The sequence below is a fragment of the Myotis brandtii genome, unplaced genomic scaffold (genome assembly GCF_000412655.1).
Source record: "Myotis brandtii unplaced genomic scaffold, ASM41265v1 scaffold161, whole genome shotgun sequence".
Taxonomy (NCBI): Eukaryota; Metazoa; Chordata; class Mammalia; order Chiroptera; family Vespertilionidae; genus Myotis; species Myotis brandtii.
This window is the reverse complement of record NW_005355881.1, coordinates 1296959-1304405: the sequence shown is the minus strand read 5'-3', so window position 1 is coordinate 1304405 and position 7447 is coordinate 1296959. Positions and strand designations below refer to the sequence as shown.

The 7447-nt window shown below is 47.5% G+C and overlaps 1 long non-coding RNA gene across 1 annotated transcript in view; it reads right to left on the bottom strand.

The window, feature by feature from the left end:
• Nucleotides 1–6434: 6434 nt before the first annotated feature.
• Nucleotides 6435–7447, bottom strand: part of LOC106725403 — a 2756-nt gene continuing 1743 nt past the window's right edge. The window contains exon 3 of the long non-coding RNA XR_001361291.1: nt 6435–6629. This is a non-coding gene — a long non-coding RNA (uncharacterized LOC106725403). The remainder of the gene's footprint in view (nt 6630–7447) is intronic.

Here is a 7447-nt window from a genome sequence, read left to right as displayed (position 1 = left end):
GGAGAAGGGATGGGAGGGGAGGGGAAGGGAGGGGAGGGGAGATAAGACTCTCTTATTATGTCACGGAGACCAGTGGGCACGAATATTTATGTAGTGCCTTCTGAAACACTGCTGGGCTATAGCAGTTCATCATGAAAACCCTCCCCCCAGGGGCTAACAGTTTACTGCACATTCACATCTGATGAGGTTCAAAAAGAGCTTTAGCATGAGAGATCCAAAGACTGAACATTTGCTTCTTGTCCCTTCCGCTGAATAGCCACCCTCAGTTTTCCTCCTGTGAGATGGTTCAGCCATCTATGCCTCATAGCTCAGAAGGGTTTGTGGGTAGGCCCCTGGGAGATGGCAAACAGGAAAGTGAAGGTTGGCCATACTGGTTGCTCTTTATGGCATCTGTACTGAATACTAAGAACGGGGTAGGTCATTTTCTTAGAGTCCTAACCCCACCCTGAGTGCCTGGTGCTGTTCCCTCACATACACTGAGGCAAAAGCGGATTCAGAGAGGTTGAGTTACTCTTCTAGGAGGCTCGGGATTCCAAAACAGAAAGGTAAGAGAGACAACACTACTAGGGAGAGTTTGACGAGGCCTGAGAGTTAGGCGTGCCAGATTAAATATAGGATGTACGGAGACTAAAAAATTGTTCATTGTTTTATCTGAAATCCAAGCTTAACTTGGCATCCTGTATTTTTATTTGCTGAACCTAGCCACAGTGCCGGAGTTCTGATGTCAGGCTGGCGGAGGCCTGGGGTACAGCAGAGACAAGAGGCATCAGGGTGAGCTGGGTCCTGGGGCTGGAGAGCCAGAGGGTGGGTAAGATCAGTGAAGAGGGGCAGAGATGGGAAGGCCCAGACTCCAGGGTAACCCACCCCTTCTGCCTGGGGCTTCAGCTTCAGTTTTGGCCTGCAGCTCCTCAGCTACTCCTTTGAGCTGCTCCAGGGGAATACCAAGTAGGCTGGCCTGCTCCTGCAAGGTATGTATGCTTTACATACAAATGACTGTAGCTGCCTGTGGTAGCCTGGTTACCACCAGCGGGCTTCAGTGTTCCTGTTGCCTGGACTTGCCAACTGGGGCTTCAGGCAGGCATCCTCAAGGTTGGTTCCTTCAGCCATTCCCGCTCAACATTCCCCCAATTACTTCTGAGCACCTACCATGTGCCAGGAGATAAAGAATTGACTAAACAGACACTAAATACGAAATCATTCATAGGAATTTATATCCAGTTATTAAACATGTATTAAGTATTAAATTATGATGTCCATACGTACCACGAGGGCAACATATGTATGGCAAGGGGATCTAATTTATTGGGCAGTGGGTCCAGGAAGGCTGCCCTGAAGAAATGAATTTTGTGGCGGGTTTTGAAGTTACCTGATAACAACAGTGATAGCTAATTGGTGCCAGATACTGCAAATAAGCCCTTTTACTACAGGAACTAGTTTAATCCCGACTAAACTCTGGGAGGTGTTATTATCTGCATTTTACAGGCCCAGAGAGGTTCAGTTACTTGCACAAGGTCACACAGTGAGTGAAGGACATCAGAATTTGAACTCCGCCGGCCTGAGAAGGCTGGGGTCTGCAGTTCAGAGACCAGGCTGAAGTTGGAGACGGGAACCCTGCAGGCCCCCCACCCCGAAGGCTCGGTTAGGAATTTGAGACTGGCCTGAGAACAATGGGAAACCTTTGCAAAGTTTTTGAGGTGGAGGTTGGGGGGATGGGGGTGTGTCCTGGTCCAAATAGAAATTTCAAAAGATCCCTCTGGCTGCTGAGGGTGGGGGTGGGAGCTGACTGGGGCCTGGGGGCTGGGGGGAAGCTGGTCCCTTCCTGCCCAGATACACAGCTAATAGTGGCTCCAAGCGAGACACAAGCTCTGCAGAATGGTGCTACGCAGCCGGAATCGACAGTCAAAGACGCTCCGAAGGTACAGGGCTCCAGGATGGGAGGTGGGAGAGGGAAAGGTCAAGGGTGACGTCCAGGTTTTCGGCTTTTGGAATTGGATGGGAAATACTGGGAGGGGGCAAGGCTCGGTCGCCTGAGAGAGCCCCTCAGAGTTGAGTTTTGATCAAATGTCCCCGCGCCCGAGATTTCCTTTTGTCTTGGCATGTGTTGTTGTTTTTTTGCTGTTGTTGCTGATTGGGTTCCTGATCGCCTTTGCATGATTCCTGTCAAATTTGGTTCCCTTTCGCCATAGTATTTGTTTCTTGGAATTTTAGAGGTTGAGAGGACTCAGACTTCATTTTTCTTATCAGGGTCGTCCTTTTGCAGATGGATGAACGATTTCATTTTTCTGCGCCTCAGTTTTCTCATCTGTGGTTCATAGAGTTGTGGGGAGGATTCCATTAATTTACATGCAAAATGTGCTCAGAACAGGGCCTGGCCTGGGTGAGGCTCCGTAAGAGTGCAAGAGTGGCGCTCTTACTGGTGATGATGATACTCATGTTGTAACAAGGAAGGAGACGGAGGCAGGGGTGGCTGTAAAAAGGGGTGAAAGTCCATAGAAGTCACTCCGGTTATTTAGCAAGTACATAGGAAGCATCTTTTTGTTCCAGTAGTAAGCAACCTATTTTAAAAGGATGGACAGAAGCTCAAGGAATTTACATTCACTCAAAGAATAAACATTGAGAGACTCCCAAATGCTGCACTTCCTCTAGGCAGTGGGATTACAACCTTGTATAGAAAAACAAATTTTTTTGCCTTGAAAAGCAAATGCAACACCTCATTTTAGAATGTGTTAAGTGCTGGGAAGAAAAGGAAACCAGTGTTGTGACATGATGTTAACCCCGGGGGGCCTCCTGGAGGAGGTGACATTTGGTCCTAGGTCTGAAGCATCAGAAGGAGCAAGTGCAAAGGTCCATAACAGGTTTGGCAGGAGTCAACGGACACATTTTGAGGACCTCCAGTAGGTCAAGATGGCTGGAGTAAACAGTTGAAAGATAGAATTAGCTGGTTATATTTCTGCATATCACCATAGATGAAATTACTGCGATTGGACTTTTATTCACGTACAAATGGAAACTTCACATGGTTCAACCTCATAGATTGTGCTAAAAGGTGCTAAATCCATATTACGGCCATGGTTGAACTAGTGGAGATCTTGTACAAAACCTGCTTTATGTAAGAAGAAAATGCCATTCATTGGACAAATATTTACTGAGCAACTACTATGCCCCAGGCCTGTGCTGGCCCTGGGAACATTGGTGAGCAGATACACAGAGTCCCTGTCTTTGTACACAGACAAAAGGTCAGTAAACAAATAAGGTTCTTGTATGTGGTGCTACGTCATCCTAGGAAGGAAACAACCGAGTGATGTCCCAGAAAATGTAAGGAAGTTGGCCTCAGGTGGATGGTCAGGACAGGCCTCCGTGGAAGAGTGAGTGGCATTTGTAATGGGATCCGAGTCCTGAGATGAAGCCACCATGGGAAATGGTGCTCCAGGTTGAGGACCCTGGGGGTGCAGAGGACCTGAGGTGGGACCCAGCTTAGAGAGGCTGAGGAGGAGCTGAGGAAGGAGGCCAGTGTTGCCAGAACAGAGGGAGGAAGGGGGAGCCATTGGAGAGGAGGGTAGAGTAGGAACCAGCCTGCAGAAGTCACAGTCAGGGGCCATGTCTTTTCATATCTTAGTTCATTGATTCTGCAGGGCCACCTTATGAGATAGGAAGTACTATTCCTATCGTATAGGCGGGAAGCCAGGTGCAGAGTCATGGAAATTATTTGGGTTTCTGGTGCATGGCAGGGGCAGACATAGTCCCAGTAGCTTGGGTCCTAAGTGTACATGTTCTTAATTATCTTTCCATGGGGTTCTTCTCCTTTGGGGTAGACTCAAAGACTGTGTGGACTAGATGGGAGAAGGGGGATAGAGAGAACATTCTGGAATATTCTGAACCCGAGCAATGGAAAGATGGCAGAGGAAAGAGTGAGCTTGTTTCTGACTAGCTCCATGCTCAGATCCTCTGCACCTCCTTCACTGGCCTTTTCTGGCCACACTTAGCTTTTATTTGTTTTTCTGAAACACTAAGTTACCCAGTTCAAGCCTGCCTCAGGGCTTTGTACTTGCTGTTCCCCCCACCTGGAAGGCTCCAGGTCCAGCAGCTCAAATGTCACCGCCTCCCTGGAGCCCTCCCCCACCTACCTACAGCAGGCCACCCCTCAGTGCTGTCACTCCCCTATATCCACACCTGCTTTGTTTTTCTTCATAGCATTGGTCTCAGTTTGATATTTTGGAGCAGCGGACCATCGGTCTGGCCCTTCGAGGGGGAGAAGGTGCTCCATACATTATCTGTGGACTGTCCATCAACAGCACGGACACGCCTGCCAGGGATTAGATACACAGATCTGGGGTCAAGGGGAAGGTTGGAGCTGGGTAGTGTGATCTGGAATCTGTGGAGGCAGTGGATGGAATTCTGACGGAAAGGAAAGCCGCCCACATGTCCTGTGCAGGCGTTCTATAATCCTCACATGCCCACTTCCCAGGCTTGGACACTGAGGCACGAAAAGGTTAAATAACTTGCTTAAGTTCCCTAAGCAGCCAGAGAGGAAGCTCAGAATGGACTCCCCCTTCTCCAACAGGCTGGCTCCAGAGCCCAGACTAGGGGAACTATGGCCAGAAGGTCAGAGCAGAGCAGGAGTTGCCGGGCCAGGCGGTGTCTTTGAAAACTCAGAGGTGTCCAGTAGCAAATGTTAGTAAGAGGTCAAGGAACAATGGACCTAATACCAACTAGCCTGTTGAAGTTGATTCTTGGAAGTCAATGATGACTTCTTCTTTCAAAAAAGTCCTGTTCAAAAATAACTTATTCTAAACAGCTACATACAAATAGAAAAGAAACACAAGAGATTTTACCTAATGAGAGCACTTGTAAGATGCTATGACTAATTCACAGGTGAGGAATGCTGGCATGAATTTACAAATAGATGCAAAACCTGGCAAAATTCCTCAATATCCACAAGTCAATAGTCCATTGCATTCCCGGGGACTACATTTGCATTTCTATGGACACGAGTCATTTGCATTACTGAAAGTCTTCTACCATTTACCGTGGTGAAGTAGCTTAAAAACCACGATGGGGCAGGTCACCCAGTGGGAAGCTAGCTGGACTACACATTGATTTGTTTTTGCCTGTTTCATAGCCTTTCACAATTTTCTTGATATTACATTTATTAATTTATTTTTGCAGAAGTAATCCATCCAAAGTGTTGAAATTCAAAAGGGATAAAAGTTATAATGGTGCAAAGTCTCCTTCCCACTCCCAACCCAACCACCCAGTATATCTTGTTAGCACTTTCTTAAGTGTGCTTCCAAGAGATTCTATGTATAATAGGCAAACATGTTAAGAAAAAGATAGACACATGCAGAGATTTGCCCTTTTTAAAAAATATATATATTTTATTGATTTTTTACAGAGAGGAAGGGAGAGGGATAGAAAGTTGGAAACATCGATGAGAGAGAAACATCGATCAGCTGCCTCCTGCACACCTCCTACTGGGGATGTGCCCGCAACCAAGGTACATGCCCTTGACCGGAATCGAACCCGGGACCCCTCAGTCCGTAGGCCGGCGCTCTATCCACTGAGCCAAACTGGTTAGGGCAGATTTGCCAATTTTTAAAAAATGGTATTATATTCCACATACTGGTGTGTGTTTTAATTCAACGGTGGTTAGATTTTGTTTCACATTAGTACATAAGAATTCCAAGATTCTTTTTTCAGAGCTGCACAGTATTCTGTTGTGGTGGGACCATGTTTATTTAATCAGTTTCTTTATTGATGGCATGGTGACTTATGAATAACTGTCACTCAAAAGGAGTGGGTAATTACTGAGGCAGAAGAGACTGTACAAGATATTTGCTTAGGGCAGAACTATTCATAGTTCCTACCTCAGTTTCTTCATCTGGGAAATGGGTTGATGATTATAGTGGTACCCACCTCATAGAGTTGGGAAGGTAAATGGGTTAGTTCATGTAAATTGCTTAGAACAGTACTTGACACCGAGCTTGGAACATGTTAGCTATTAGTATTTTTCCATATCCTCCTTGGGAAAGTGATGGTGAAAGAGGAAGGAAACTGAGCTGGAAGCATTCAGAAAATACCTTTTTAAGAGTAAGCAGAGCCCTAGCCGGTTTGGCTCAGTAGACAGAGTGTTGGCCTGTGGACCAAAGGGTCCCGGGTTTGATTCCAGTCAAGGGCACGAATTTAGATTGTAGGCTCCTCCCCGGCCCGGGCCCTGGTCAGAGTTCGTGCAGGAGGCAACCAATCTCTGACATCAATGTTTCTATCTTTCCCTCTCTTTTCCACTTTCCCTAAAAATCAATGGAAAAATATCCTTAGGTGAAGATTAACAATAAAACACACACACACAACAACAAGAACAAGCAGTTAAAAAAAAAAAAGAGTAAGCAGAGAGGGAAGTTATAACAGCAACTAAATGAGTGCTGACTGTGCTGTGTTCTTGATAGGAATGGTCCATCCAATGTTTCCAGGTAGGTGTTATGATGGCTCCCATTGTACAGATGAGAAAATCAAGGCACAGAGAATTTCATACCTCAAACAAGACCACCCAGTTGGCAAGTGGGGTGGCTGGATTCACACCCAGACAGTCTGATGCCAGCAGCCACACACTCAACCACTGCACAGTTCTGCTGCTTGATGTGGGGAGAAAGGAAAAAGGTTAAAAGTGTAAGAAAGGAGGCGAATTGTGGAGCCAGGGCTCAGGCAGGAAGGCATCTGATAGAGGGAGCAGGGGCAGAGGTGCTGGTTGGCCTGGGGAAATCCTCCTTTCTGAAGCAGGTGAGAAGGCAGGAAGGAAGATGCGGACACGTGAGGCTAGAGGAGGGAAATGGCTTTCTGTTAGATGGCTTGGGGAAGTGGGGAGGGGCCGAGTGCAAGATCAAGTACAAAGGCCTGGGGGAGGGAGGGAATGAGGCTGTGTTAGGCGGTGGAAAGAACAGATGGATGACCAGAGTGGCTGGGGGGGAGTGAGCCCGAGGAGCAGGGAAGAAGAGGAATGAAGTCAGAGATCAGGGAGGCACTGCTCCTGTAGGGAGGGCCAAGGGCCATCTTTAGCATTTGGGCTTTTAATCTGAGTGACGGTGGACTTTGTGCAGAGGAGGGACAAGATCTGACTTGTTCTAAAAGGCTCACTGGCTGCCTCTGTCTGTGTGCAGTGTGCGTGTGCATACACATTTACAAGGGCAGAAGCGGGAGGCTCGGGCCGGAGACCCCTGCCTGCAGCGGGGGATGGTGTTCTGTGGAGCTCGAATACACGGGGAGCATAATGTTAGACGCCGAGAGCACCATGGTGAAGCGTTCAGACCAGGTCTTTGCCTCGAAGCTCTCAGCCTAGTTCAGTGTTTTCTCACCTGGTCAGTGTTAGGTCTGATCAAATGATTGAATGGATACCCCCAACCCTGGGAGATCAGACCGAACAGGCAGTAGTGACATTGGGGCTGACTAGTTCTTT